The following is a 14045-nucleotide window of genomic DNA, read 5'->3' as shown; positions in this document are numbered from 1 at the left end:
TTTCTCTACCCCATTTGCTGCCCTTTTCTGCAGTCTTCCAAACTTTCTCTCTTTTGACACTTTCCTTCCCCTCTTCTCATGTTTCATCGTCTTTACAGTCTTCTTTGCATTATTTTTCTCTGGAAAAAAAAAAAAATTCCACATCAGAAGTCTCCCAACAAGAAAAGTATATGCTGAACATACACTATCCCATACTCAAAAAAAGGTAATTATTTTTATTCAAATAGGTTACATAAATGAACAATTTTCATACATTTTTTAAATATTTATTTTAAATATATTATTACATTTATATTGTTTATTTAAATACATATATCTATAATAAAATGTAATATAAGGAATGTTTTTCATTTTACATTAAGTTTACCATGTCACAATGCAGTACATGTCAACATCCTATAATTATTACATGTCAGCTCCCCACATACAAAAGACCAGCATCTGGCATGCACTTCTGGACATTTTAGAATTATCATGCAGAACATGGCACACCAAATGTGCTAACATCCTCTACCACACATCCCTCCCACTCACTTTATGTTTCTCTATCTTTCTGTTCCTCATATGGTAGACATCAGCCTGGTTAAGTTCATGTCTAAAGCACTTTATTGTTATAGTAACTAACTCACAGTATGTAAACCCAATTCCCCATTCATGAATCCAGTCAGTCCGGGTGCCTGGGGCCCCAAGTCTCTTTTTCCCTGAGCAGTGAGTAATGTCCTGCCTCTTCTCAGACAATGACTTCAGCAAGTAGCTGCCAAACTGCAGGGCAGCATGAGAGGGGGAGCACTCTTGAGCACCTTTGACAAATGGAACCTTTCGCTCTAAAACACGGCTGCTGGAAGAGCCTTTACGACGGCACATGGCACGCTCACTGTCCACCGAGAGCAGCTAGCAACCTAAAGAGGACTGTGTGTACCTGTGGTTGTAAGTGTGACTGAATAATAAATTCCATAGAGAAGTCTAACCTTGTCCTCCTACAAGAAAAAGATGTATTTCCCAAGCATGCTGAGCCCTCTTGATAAAAACAGCTTTCTTGAGTGACATGACAATAACTTTTCTGCTGCTCATGCTTACCTCTATTAGGGGAGAGCAGTATGAGCAAAATCTTATCACGGTGTACTTATAATACACACATATTAAAAAACACACACAATTATTATTTATTTATTTGACAATCCAGTGAATTAAAATATAAACAAATGAACAACTACAGGGTGATGAATAGACACATTTCAGCCAAAAAAAAAACACTTCATTATTTTCAGTTGAAGGACACAAACAAAATATTATTCATAATAATATTCAAAACAAAACTACTAGCCTATTCAAAAATAAATATAATATCCACTCTGACTGACTGAGTCTAAATTCTGACTGACTGAGCCACAGTCAAGGTAATTGTAGAAAATGCAATATACATGCAACTGCACATCATCTGCATTATATACATCAAACATCCAGTGTTGCTTGGCAACCGTAAACAACTAAACTCAATAAAGACAAACAACTGAACTTGTTTGGGAACATATGTATTGTCATATTATATTTATTATTAGTATTATTTCTTTTTTCTTTTTTCTTTTTTTTTTACTCTCATGTGTAAATAAAGTAGCCACAGTATAAACGGAATAACAAAATCTCATCTGATTAACACTTCTGGAGTCCCACAGTACATTCTCATATTGCCCAATCCTATCTTCTGTTCCATCTCTTCTCTTGCCCCTCAGATATGTGTCATATTGGGAATCTGCGGTGACACACTATCGTTATAAACAAGAGAGGACTCCAAAGACTCCCACTCTACCTCCCTTCTCCTCCCCTCCACTCCAAAATCTCCTTGAGGGAACTAGTCTGTAAAAAATTTACCTCCACCCCCTCTCTTTATCTTTGCTTGGAAGGAACTAGTCTTTGTTCAGCAGGAGAGGGACCCCTCCAATAGCCCCTGCCTTCCCTTCAAAGCTCCCTGTGGAGTATTGTTAAAACAAAGCCCCCCTTCCACACCTCTCCCCTCTCTCTCCTTCTCACTTCATCTATACCTGGGCCTTTAAAACCAGCACACTTTGCATGAGAAAAAGCGATTAGTCTTTACATGCTGTGATGACAATGGGGTAGTCTTTCAGGCATGCCTGAAATTTGCTCATATGGTTGAATCTTCTCCTTTGTTTTTGTAAATAGCGACTCCCCGGGGCCCGGGGAGGCAAGGGTTTTGACATTTACTTTTAAAGTACTCAGAGGGGACAGAGAAGAGTGCAAAACACATGGGGAAGAACAGGCAAACAGGAGAGGAGTTATAATTGGGGATTTAGAGTGAACATATGCCCCAGTACTTTTTACATACGAATCTGTTATTCAGCTATTCCCCTGGCCTTGTTTCCTTGACCTTAGGGTTAAAGGTTAAGTCACTAAAATGTGGATGATTAAAATATTTCAAATAAATAAATAATGGTTTATCTTTTATTGTTTTGCCTTTAATCTCTTATTTCTTTTATTATTATTATGTGTTATTTAATTGTATTATTTTCTCAAATGTTATCTTATAAATGTTATAACTACACTTTAGTTATATAGTTTAAATTAACTTATATTTTATCTTTATTCATTTATTTTTTATTCGTTTGTATGTTTGTTGATGAAATGCTTAAAATCTGTATCTGTCAGCATAATCTAAAATATTGACAGAATGAAAGATCAGTTTTATAGAATGTTAGACAATGTCTTGGTTACATGTGTAACCCTTGTTCGTTGAAGGAAGGAACGGAGACATCACGTTGTGACCGACAAATTGGGAATCTTGACAGAGAGACCAATCCACTTTGAGTGTAACTAAACAAGCCAATGGACATTGGCATGCGGAATCGCATCTGGCTGCCACACCCCACAGCGCAGGTATAAAAGGCAGCAGGTGTACTGCATTCATAATTTTTTTCACTGAGGAGCCGAGCCGGTGACTCGGCAGCTCAGCGGAGGTACAGCAACTGTGGTGACAGGACGTGACGTCTCTGTTCCCTCCTTCAGGGAACGAGGGTTACACATGTAACCCGAGACATTCCCTTTCAGTCGGTCACTCTCGACATCACGTTGTGACCGACGAATTGGGAATCCCTACCAACACACCACAGGTGCTGCCCCCTTCCAGTCTCCCTTGTAAGCCTCCTGACCCTTCCTATAAGGCAGGCTATAGGACTGGGCTCTACACAGAGAAGGTCGACTACTGCTGCTCATCGAGCAACCCAAACAGTGGGACTTACTGTGGCTCAGTTGTAGAGCATTGCGTTAGCAGTGCAAAAGGTTGTGGGTTTGATTCCCATGGGAACAGGTTAGCCAAAAAAAAAATTTTAGCCTGAATGCACTGTAAGTCACTTTGGATAAAAGCATCTGCTAAATGCATAAATGTAAATGTAGGACTTGGATAACACTGGGAAAGCTTGCCCTTCCTACTCGGAAGAGGCACGCTGCAGAGTCACCTCTTCCCAGAGGGGGTTGAGTGACATTTACTCATGTGGAGTAACCCAAAAGGTTCCTATTGTGCATGGATGTCCCTGAGATGGCTCAGGCTGCATCATCTAGAAACGGCAGAGCATAGCCTGCCAGGGGAAACACAGCACTAGTAACTGTACCATGGAAATACACATATGGGATCCCAACAGGTTCACTCATATGGGCACTAGCCTCACACCAGATTTCAGGAATTCATTAGATGAAAGGCCTGGCGCCGAACGTTCTGCCACGTCCAGCCGCCAAGGTGCTGGAGGATTCAACATGCCAGCCAGGTTAGGGAACTCTCTGGAGAATAGGCGTTAAGGACGCTGCCAGCCGACTCTGAACCGGGCCTCTCAGTGCCACTACCCATTTGAGGTGAGAGCACAGGAGGAAACTGGTTTTACACGTATGTTATAGAACCTAGTGTACGTGTTAGGAGTCGCCCAAATGACAAATATCTGCTAGCGAGGCACCATGAGGCAGCGCCCAGGATGATGCGACACCCCTAGTGGAGTGAGCATGCAGCCTAAGCGGGCAGGGCACACCTTGTGCTTCATAGGCCAAGGTGGTGGCATCCACTATCCAGTGGGCCATCCTCTGCTTGGAGACAGCCTTCCCCCTCTGCTGTCCTTCGTAATAGACAAAGAACTGCTCTGAGGTCCTAAAGCTCTGAGTTGTATTCACGTACTGTCACAGTGTGCATACAGGACATAGCAAAGCTAGGGCTGGGTCTGCCACCTCCAGGGGCAGCACTTGCAGGTTCACCACCTGATCCCTGAAGGGAGTGGTAGGAACCTTAGGTACGTAGCCGGGCCGGGGAGTTAGCCAGCCCAAACTCAAGGTATGATTCGTCGACTGAAAATGCCTGCAGGTCCATCACCCTCTTGATCGAGGCCAATGCAGTCAGGGGTAGGGTTTACATGGATAGAAACTTCAATTCGATTGACTCCAAAGGCTTGAAGGCAGCAGTTTGTAGGGTTCTTAGCACCAATGCCAAACCCCAAGAGGGTAAGAAGGGGGGCCTAGGATGATTTAACCTTCTGGCCCCCCTAAGGAACCTGATGACCAGACCATGCTTCCCCACCGGCCTCCCCTCAATGAGGTTGTGGTGTACGGAAATAGCAGCAAAGTAAATCTTAAAGGTGAAAGGGGACAGTCTACACTCCAGCCACTAACAAGACCTGCTCCTCGTCCTCCCTGATCTTGCACAGCATCTGTGCAAGTAGGCTCACTGTGGAAATGTATATAGTGTTGCTTTTGTCGTCAACGAACCTTTATCATGTGATGAAAACGAGACAAGACACAACGTAAATGCTGGTCATGTGACGATGACTATAATTAAATGTATAATGAAATATCGTTGACGAATAAAAACAAGACTAAATGTGGTTTACAAAATAAAAACTATGCTAAAATGTCTCTTCATTTTCATTGGCCAAAATGAGATGAAACGAAATGTTTTAACGTTATTTCGTCTCGTTTAGTCGTTATTATTATTTTGAAGTATTTCTGTTTCCTGTGTCTCACTGCGCAGACGCGACCAACGTCACGTCCTCAAGTCCCACTCGCGGCATTATTTATTTAGAAGATGACAAGAAACAAAGCTAAGCAGGATTTATACTTTCACCTGGCTCCGCTAACTGCGAGCGCACCTTCCCAAACGGACGAGGTTTTTATACTTGTTGCGTTCGCCGTTGTACTATTCTTTGAAACGACAGGGGAGTGACTTGTCCTCTAACACAGTCAGGAATCACCAGTGAGAAGTCATTTGCCAGTTCAAGTCTTGTGATGAATGAGTTGATGAATTAATCATTTCTTTATGTACAAACTTAAAACAATCTTAAACTACTGGCTGTATTACGCATCAAACACAAGACAACTTTAAGCACATAGTGTATAATTAATATCTAAATGAATTCTAATTCTATTTTATACAATAAAAAAAACATACTTCAAATAAGAAGTCTTGGACAAACTATGCAAACATTTTTTTCCAAAAAAAGCGTTTTCCGTCAAAAAGCACCTGATGGAGTTTGAACTTCACATTAAACTGCTTCTGTTTCACACAAACGGCGACACAGACGTGCATGTTCAGCTAGAATCGCCCTGAATTCGTGCATGCTCGGATGCGGAGCTATGCGAAAAGTTACAAAAAATGCCATGCACTTCGCCACGCGAATAGTTCACGTGCACTCAAAGCGAACATCCAGCAACACTGCGATGACCCAAGCGAAACTGCGGACGTGTCGAGTATAAATCAGCCTTGACACAGATAAAGGGACCAATGGCCGGCCAACCGGGGTTCGTCTTTGGGAGAAAAATTTGCAGATTATTATTATTATTTTTATTGTTTTTATTCATTTAATTTAATTTTATGTGTGTACTTCTAACATGTTTGTTTGGTAAAATAAATGTAAATTCAAATCAGAGTGTCTTCCATGTCTGGAATGGATGTATTCTTGAGTCTATAAGGTAACAATAATATAATAAGATAACCTTGTTTGAAATGGGTTTGGCTAAAAGAAAATTTTGGTTTCGTCTGTACTTCTAGGTACTTGTACTATACTGACTGGTTTAAACAGAATTGCATTACTAAAAAGAGACTAAAATACCATTTTCATTGACTAAAACTAGACCAAAATGTCATCAGTTTCCGTCGACTAAAACTAGACCAAAATGTCATCAGTTTGAGTCGACTAAAACTAGACTAGACTAAAAAGAGTATGAACGTGACTAAAACTAATAAAAACTAAAATTACAGCTTCACACAAAGACTAGACTAAGACTAAAATTAAAACAGGCCGCCAAAAACAACACTAAACATATATTTGCGCAGACCCCGGGCCAGCTGTGTGCCAGTGCATCCGTGCCGAGCATTGCCTTGGGGAGTAGAACCACTGGCAGTGGGTGGTTTCTGGAGATGCAAACAGGTCTACCTGAGCACCTCTGAACCACCTCCAGATCAGCTGAACTGTTTGGGGGTGGAGTTTCCACTCCCCTGGAAGTGCTGCTGGAGACAGCTTGATTGCTGCCCGATTGAACACTCCTGGCATGTGGATGGCACGAAGGGACCTCAGATACTTCTGACTCCAGAGCAGGAGGTGGTGGGCAAGTTGGGACATGCGATGGGAGCGTAAATTGCCTTGCTGGTTGATATATGCAGCAGTCGCAATATTGCCCATGTACCAGTACATCCCTGCCCCAAAGGCACACTCTTAGGTGGCTCAGGGCAAGGTGCACTGCCAGCAACTCGAGGCAATTGATATGCCAACGCAGTTGGGGCCCCGTTCACACCCCTGACACTGCATGTCCATTGTGGATGGCTCCCCAGCAGGTGGCCGAAGCATCTGTGAAAATCACCGCATGCCTAGATACGCTGTGACTTATGTTGCTTCAAGAACATTATTCTGCACCCTAGATGTGCATAAGCGGTGTGACTCCGTGTTGCTTCAAGTGGACCGTTCTACACCCGTGACGTGCATAAGAGCTTTGTGCTTCTCTGTTTGAAGCATTTCATGATCATAGTTTTGCACACAGAAAGATTATTAGAAGCTTTATTTTTCTCATGATTTCTTTTATTTTCATGAAATGTAGTTTGTAAAAAATACAAATAGTTAACAGAATAAACATGTTTAAATTTTATTATGTACACCAAAGATTTTTTTCAAGGTATTGTTTTTTCTGCTAAATTACAGTCAGCTATACATTTCATTGTTTATATATTTTTATTCAAATGTAGTTTTTTCTCTGTTATAAGAAAATGAGTATTAAGTGGAGTATGAAGTATTATGTTTTACAAAGTGTTTAAAAAGTTCCACAAACACAGTACTGATATTCTGTAGTGGTGTAGAAAAAAAATAGCACTGGTGTTGGATCGGTATTGGCCAATTCTTTAAATTTGGAATACTCTATGTAATCTTACACTGCAAAATAATAACTCAAAAAAGATTAAAAGAAAGCATCATAATTACTTACTGAACCCTTAAATTAAACACAATTATATAATGAAAGCCATAAAAAACAGACAATCGTGATAATCGGCATAATCGTCATAATCTCCAAAGCCCTACAACAGGCAATTAATTGCAATAACCGTGGCTATTTTTAGGCAATTATTCGTCAGGCAAATTTCATAATCGTGACAGCCCTAGTTCCAGGAGCACTCCTGCGTGAAGGCCCGAAGTATCCAACCACGGGCTGAAAGTTCTGTGACACGCGGGTGTAATCTGCTGAGTGCCACGTAGCAATGCCCACTCGGCCATGGAGCCAGTGCTGAAGGAGTTTCATATGGAACAGACCGAGTGGAACTACTGCAGCGGCTGCAGCCATATGCCCCAGGAGCCTCTGAAACAACTTTCAGTGGGACCGCTGTCTTGCCGGATAAAGTCTTGAGGCAGTTTGGCATTGACTGAGCATGTTTCTGGATAATGTTTGTTTGGATAAGTATTGGTCGTAACTCACTGGTGTTCCTGGGCACAATGAAGTAAGGGCTGTAAAACCCCATCCTTATATCGGCTGGAGGGACCGGCTCTATCGCGTCCTTCGCCAACAGGACTACAATTTCTGCACACAAGACAGGAGCATCGACAGCTTTTACTGATGTGAACTGGATGCCCCTGAACTTGGGGAGACACCTGGTGAACTGAATCGCATAGCCAAGTCTGATGGTCCGCAGGAGCCACCGAGATGGACTGGGGAGTGCTAACCATGCTCCGAGAGACCGAGCCAGTGGAACCAATGGGTGGGGCAGTGCGGTGGAACACAGGGACCGGGGCCTGTGACGGCCACGTTCTTGAGTGTCACAGCACCTTCCTGGATCCACGAATGGGCAGAGGGAGTGCTCTGGGGCAACCCACTGCTGCCCACTGGCAAAAGAGGAGGAGGAAAGTGATACTGTCATCACTGGATCGCTGAATCGCGGCACATTTGACGTAGCAGAGTCTTTTATGCAACTCTGAGATGGTCATGTCCCCACAAAGAGAACATGCACCATCCATGAAAGCTTCCTCAGCGGCTGTGGTGCACCTGCTGCATCCTATACCCACGCTGTGGGGTGTGGCAGCCAGATGCGATTCCTTATGCCAATGTCCATTGGCTCATTTAGTTACACTCGAAGTGGATTGGTCTCTCTGGCGAGATTCACAATTCGTCGGTCACGACGTGACATTGAGAGTGATCGACTGAAAGGGAACTTCAATTCTTCATCTCAGAAAGATGCCTGACACTCTAGTGAATAGCAGCGCAGATAACAAGAGACATCAATCACATGGAAGGAGCAGATTATCTGTCCCCTCTATGTGTGTGCCCCCTCTATTTGCAGCTTTTTCACATTTGTTCAAAATACCTCACATCAAAACCAACATACCTGTGTAATTATAACAATACACAACCACTCCATCACAAGTCCTTAACACACTCTGCCATCAAATGGGGAAATACTTAATTCTCGTTGCCAAACTTCACACAGGTTTACAGACGGTTTTCACAACCAGGACAGTTAATAGAAGAGGCAAACCAAGTAGCTCTTGCCAAAACACAATGTGTGCTATTTGCAGCTACATACTTGAGAAAAAATAATAATAATAATACATCAAAACACACACATTAGTATTAACAATGACACATGTACATCTACAGTATGTGAGTAGCACCCTGCCTGAAAAGACCATTTTGAATTTCCATTGTAGTTCATATTGGTTTATGCTGGTTAGCAGGTGAACTGGTTTGTAGTTAGAGGACTATCATGACGTTTTATAAAGGCTTGTCTATAATTTCTTGAAAACGTATCTTTTTCTGGTGAATTAACTTATTGTTCTACCTCTAATGCTTCTTTTTTTTTTAAAAAAAAGGTAAATGGCCAGGTTAATTGGCAGGTCAATTTTGAGTTTCCCGCAGCTAGCCCCACCAGCGAAAACAAACTGTCACTCTCATATTTTTGTACAAACCTGCTCATTTCCTGTGACTGCCTGTAGGCTGTATGTGAATGAACTGGTTTACTCACAAATTACTGCTGTGGAGTATAACCAATGGAAGGGGCGAACACAAGGCAAAATTAATAGTGAAAAATTGAGAAGGAACAAACACAACATGAATTCCTTTTTTTTTTTTTTAAAGGGCAACTGTGTGAACTTGAACAGAAAATACTTAATATTTATAATAACCAGCTGAGACCCATTTTTAAAAAATAATTACAAAAATCTATTCTGAAAAGTAAAGTTACTTCTAATAAAAGTCCTGTTGTAACATTTTGTATATTACACATTAAAATCCATACATTTCCTTAATCAAAGTGTGGCACAAGTGCCCAAACATGTCCATATATTGTTTAGGGCCACTATATAATTAAATAAATGAATAAATGAATGAATATAAATATGTATATGTATATGTATATGTATATGTATATGTATATGTATATGTATGTGTGTGTGTGTGTGTGTGTGTGTGAGAAAGAGAGTGTGTGTGTGTGTGTGTGTGTGTGTGTGAAGAAAAAAGAGATTGTGAAGATAAAATGTAAAAGGAGATAAAGCAAAAAGAAAGAGAGAAAGGGCAATAGAAAGAAAAGAAGGAAGGGGTCGTCCTGACATAGAGGCAGATCTGAGGTATGCCCTGAAGGGATGACTGGGCCTAGGGATTAGAAGGGGTGAAAGAAAAGGAGAGAGAGAGCTTGAGCCCCCCTACAAAGCTAGAGACCCCCTCCGCTGAGACACAAACACAGACAAACACTTTTGACGAACACTCAACTTCTCATCTGATGCAGCCCACAGCTCAAGAGCACTACTTCTTTTTCTCAATTACTCACTTTCACTTGTTTACCTTTCCTCTTTCTCACTCTTTGTGCCATTTTCATTTGATGTTGAACATATCAATGTTGAGGATTATCTAAGAGGTTTTGTTGACAGAAGTGAGTGGAAGCAATGCACCACAGCACCACACAATAAAGGTTTCCGGGCAATTTTCGATCAGGGTCTGCTTGTTAGGGTCAAAAATGCTAAACATGGCCTGATACAATGGATATTAAATAAAACAAAATAAAAAGAATTCAAATAAATAAAAAAAAATACACAACAGTCTGACAACAGATCTGGGAGTCTGATTCTTGATTAAATATCAAATGCGCAAAAAGCCTTGTAGTCACCTTCATGCACTACAGATCTATCATAACATATCACTCTAATAGCAACTGGTCTTACCGGGCTTCTAAGACATCAGACTCGCAAAAACATTTCTCATCCATTTGTTCCTTATTGGTTTGGACAATAAGCACAGTGCTATTCAAACCAACATTAGCATCTCAATGCCCAATGTTAGTCATCTCATTCCCACATGCACTTAAAGACAGGTAGAACTTATTTAGAATGCTAAAGCACCCTGAGGGTAAAGGGTACGGGCATTCCTTTCCAGTGGCAGGCCTAATCTGAGGGTTTTATGCACATACGGTGGGTGGATGGAGAGGGTGGGATGACATTGATGATAATCGCACGTCAGCTCTGCTTGTTAATATTTAAATTTAAACAAAAATGTAATTTTGTTCTGCAATGCAGCCATGCATATATGAAATGTATAATGATAAATCCCTGTTTGATGAGTGACTGAGGGACTAAAAGTAATGATATTAAACTCCTGCTTTTTGTTTTGTTTTAGTTTGGCTTTTGTTTGTCTGTTTTGTTTTGTTTTGGTTTATTTTGTTTTCTGATCCATACATGAGTGACTGTGGATATTTCATGATGCAGCGAGTGTTTTTTTTTTTTTTTTTTTTTTTTTTTTACAAAATTACACCTGTTTAAACAAATCATTGCAAATGAGAATTTCATTCAGGCACATTTATGGAATCATTGTTTGATGATGTTATAAACATAATACAAATTTGATAAAGTCTGAGCTTCATGCTGAGCAAATGTAATGTAAATTTAGGTTACTTGCAAAACTCAATTTAGCTCAGTTTAGATAATCTGGTGTATCACTTACTTTTTAAAAAATGTAATTTCTTTTTTTTTTAAAGCAAAACCAACAATGTACAAATTTGTTCCCAAAAGGCAAGATAGAAACCAGATATAAATACAGAATCAAAAACTCATGCTTTGGATTTATTTATTTTTTTCTAATCACACTGAGGTCTGTCTTATCAGAGAACACTTTATCATCACAGAGTTCAAATTTAGGAGCTCAAATAAATGTTTATTTCATAACAACATTAAGGCATTAAAATGCATTCTTTTCTGTTATGGCCTTTAAATTTGAAAGATTAAAGTACATATCCTTTTTCTTCTGTTGACACGTAGCATGCAAATTCATAGGTCGCCGGATAAAAACAGACATATTACAAAGAATATAGGCTTAATATAATAATTATTAATTGCATTTAACTTAGCTATAATACAGATCTCAATATAGACAATTCCCTAGGAAAAGACTCAATTAAAACCCATGCAAAAAGCAAAAATAAAAAATTTAGTAGGCTATAGTCAATTTACTGGAAAACGATTCTCGTAAAATGTATGCAAAAAGCATACTAAAGGAAAGGAAAGGAAAGGAAAGGAAAGGAAAGGAAAGGAAAGGAAAGGAAAGGAAAGGAAAGGAAAGGAAAGGAAAGGAAAGCAGACCTCAAACATACAATATTATAGGCAAAACGAGCAGGCCCCGTTTACTTTTATTAAGCTTATAATAAATTGCAATTAAAATGTGTAACATCACAAGCTGCTCTACAAAACAATATGCCTGTCATATACGTTCATTACTGAGAAAAAAAAGAAAGGGAAAAAAATACTCTTATTAAACAATCTTATTAAACACTTAATTTAAAAATATCTAATTGAAATGTGAATTTTGAATTTAAATATGAGATTCCAGGTCGTCAGTTAATCGCGCACAGGTGTCAAGAGGGGTTTGGCGGGACACGGTTGTTCTTAAACCTAGTCGCCGAGCTACAAGCTGAGTCTTTTCTGGGCTTCGGTGTGTTTGGAAAGTTTGGAAGAGTCTATCTACACAAGTGCTGTGACACAGTAACTTTACACCACATTCAAAATGTAAATGACGATCATTTCCACTAATAAAATCTGGTAAAAAAGCATTAGGCTATTATAATAAAAACAGTCAGCTGCAATTATTTCACTTAGGTTATTATTCTTGCGTTTTTCCCTCCTAGAGAGCCGACAACGGACAAATTCGTAATAATCACACACTGTTAAAATGTTTCTATCATTATCGTAAAATGTTTGTTTCCATCTATTAAATTGTCACAATTTCTACTCACAGTTAACTACTCACTTAATCAATTCAAATTGAAATAAAAGTGCAAAATAAAATACACAATAACTCCACACTCTAAAACTGATTTTACTTGCAAATAAACGTAAAATTAATGCTGCAAATAAACGTCAGTTTGGAATTTTATGTGTTCAATTATACTTAGGCTACACTTACTCTCATTTTAAAATGTTTGCTGCGTCTATTAGCCTACATTAAATATGCCAATTTAGTTTTATCTAAATTTGTAGTTTATAATATTAATAATAATAATAATAATAATAAACAACCTGTCGTTTTACGTTCTATGTGTACGATTTCATAGATTTCTTAAATATTTTTAAATTATGGTATTATGGTGAGTGAAAACACTGCAATATGATGAGGGATCCCCAGTTTTGCTGATGAACCATTTCCAAGAAAAACATAAGCATTTGGAAATATTAAAACTATCGCAAGGAGACACTGCACTGAAACCAGCTGCACTGTGATGGTTCTTATTATTTACATATAATTATCAGTGTAACAAGCATAAAACATTGGGACACTTGCAAAACATTTTAACAGACCAATATGGGCCGCGAGTTAGACAGTGTGAGCCCAAAGTTTGCAGAACGACTCTGCCGAACTTTCTGTGAAGCAGAAAACTCAGCCCAACGCTGACAATAAACGCTCTTTTGATTAGTTACTCCACGACTATTAACTTTTTTTTTACACGAAAATTAGTTTTACACAACTCTTCCCCCTTTTTTCATTTAGCAAAACTTTCATGGAACCAAAGAGGCTCGGAAAAAACTGCACATTTCTTGCACTTACTCGTTCAGTCGCGAAACTTTTCTGTCCTGTCCTCACAGACTTTCTTCTCGCTCGCGTGCAGATGCTAGTTGCAGACAGACACTCTTAGCGTCTTCACTTTAAAATCCAAAACTGCTCTGTGGACTTGTCTTTTTTCAGTCGTCTTACTTTTTTTTTTCTTTTTCCTACGTGCTCTTGGCAGGGGCAAACCAGCACTGAACTAGCGCGCAATCTTTGCCTGCATACCTAAAGCCTAACACAAAAGTAAAGCAACTCGTGAAACTCCTAAATGTTTATCACAAAGACTGTAATGCAGAGTTTCTCGGGTAAATAAGATTTGAAGTGCGGAGCTCCAGCTGCCCTTTCCCTGTGCCTGACTCCTCCCTTTCGGAGAGCAGGCACAATACCTCCCCTCTTTTTCCTTCTGCCCCCTTTTCCCTCCTTCTCTCCTTGCCTTATCCCAGAAAAACTAAATGAAAACTTTCAGTCATGTTTGATGAGGGAAAACGAAACGGTCATTT

General features: G+C 39.8%; 1 long non-coding RNA gene across 1 annotated transcript in view; it reads right to left on the bottom strand.

Moving 5' to 3' along the window:
- Positions 1-13928, bottom strand: part of LOC122142209 — a 104743-nt gene extending 90815 nt beyond the window's left edge. Inside the window, exon 1 of the long non-coding RNA XR_006158442.1 lies at positions 13546-13928. This is a non-coding gene — a long non-coding RNA (uncharacterized LOC122142209). The remainder of the gene's footprint in view (positions 1-13545) is intronic.
- Between the last annotated feature and the right edge of the window lie 117 nt (positions 13929-14045).

The sequence above is a fragment of the Cyprinus carpio genome, chromosome B24 (genome assembly GCF_018340385.1).
Source record: "Cyprinus carpio isolate SPL01 chromosome B24, ASM1834038v1, whole genome shotgun sequence".
Lineage (NCBI taxonomy): Eukaryota > Metazoa > Chordata > Actinopteri > Cypriniformes > Cyprinidae > Cyprinus > Cyprinus carpio.
Note: the sequence above shows the minus strand (reverse complement) of the source record. Positions and strands in the feature narration are given on the sequence as shown.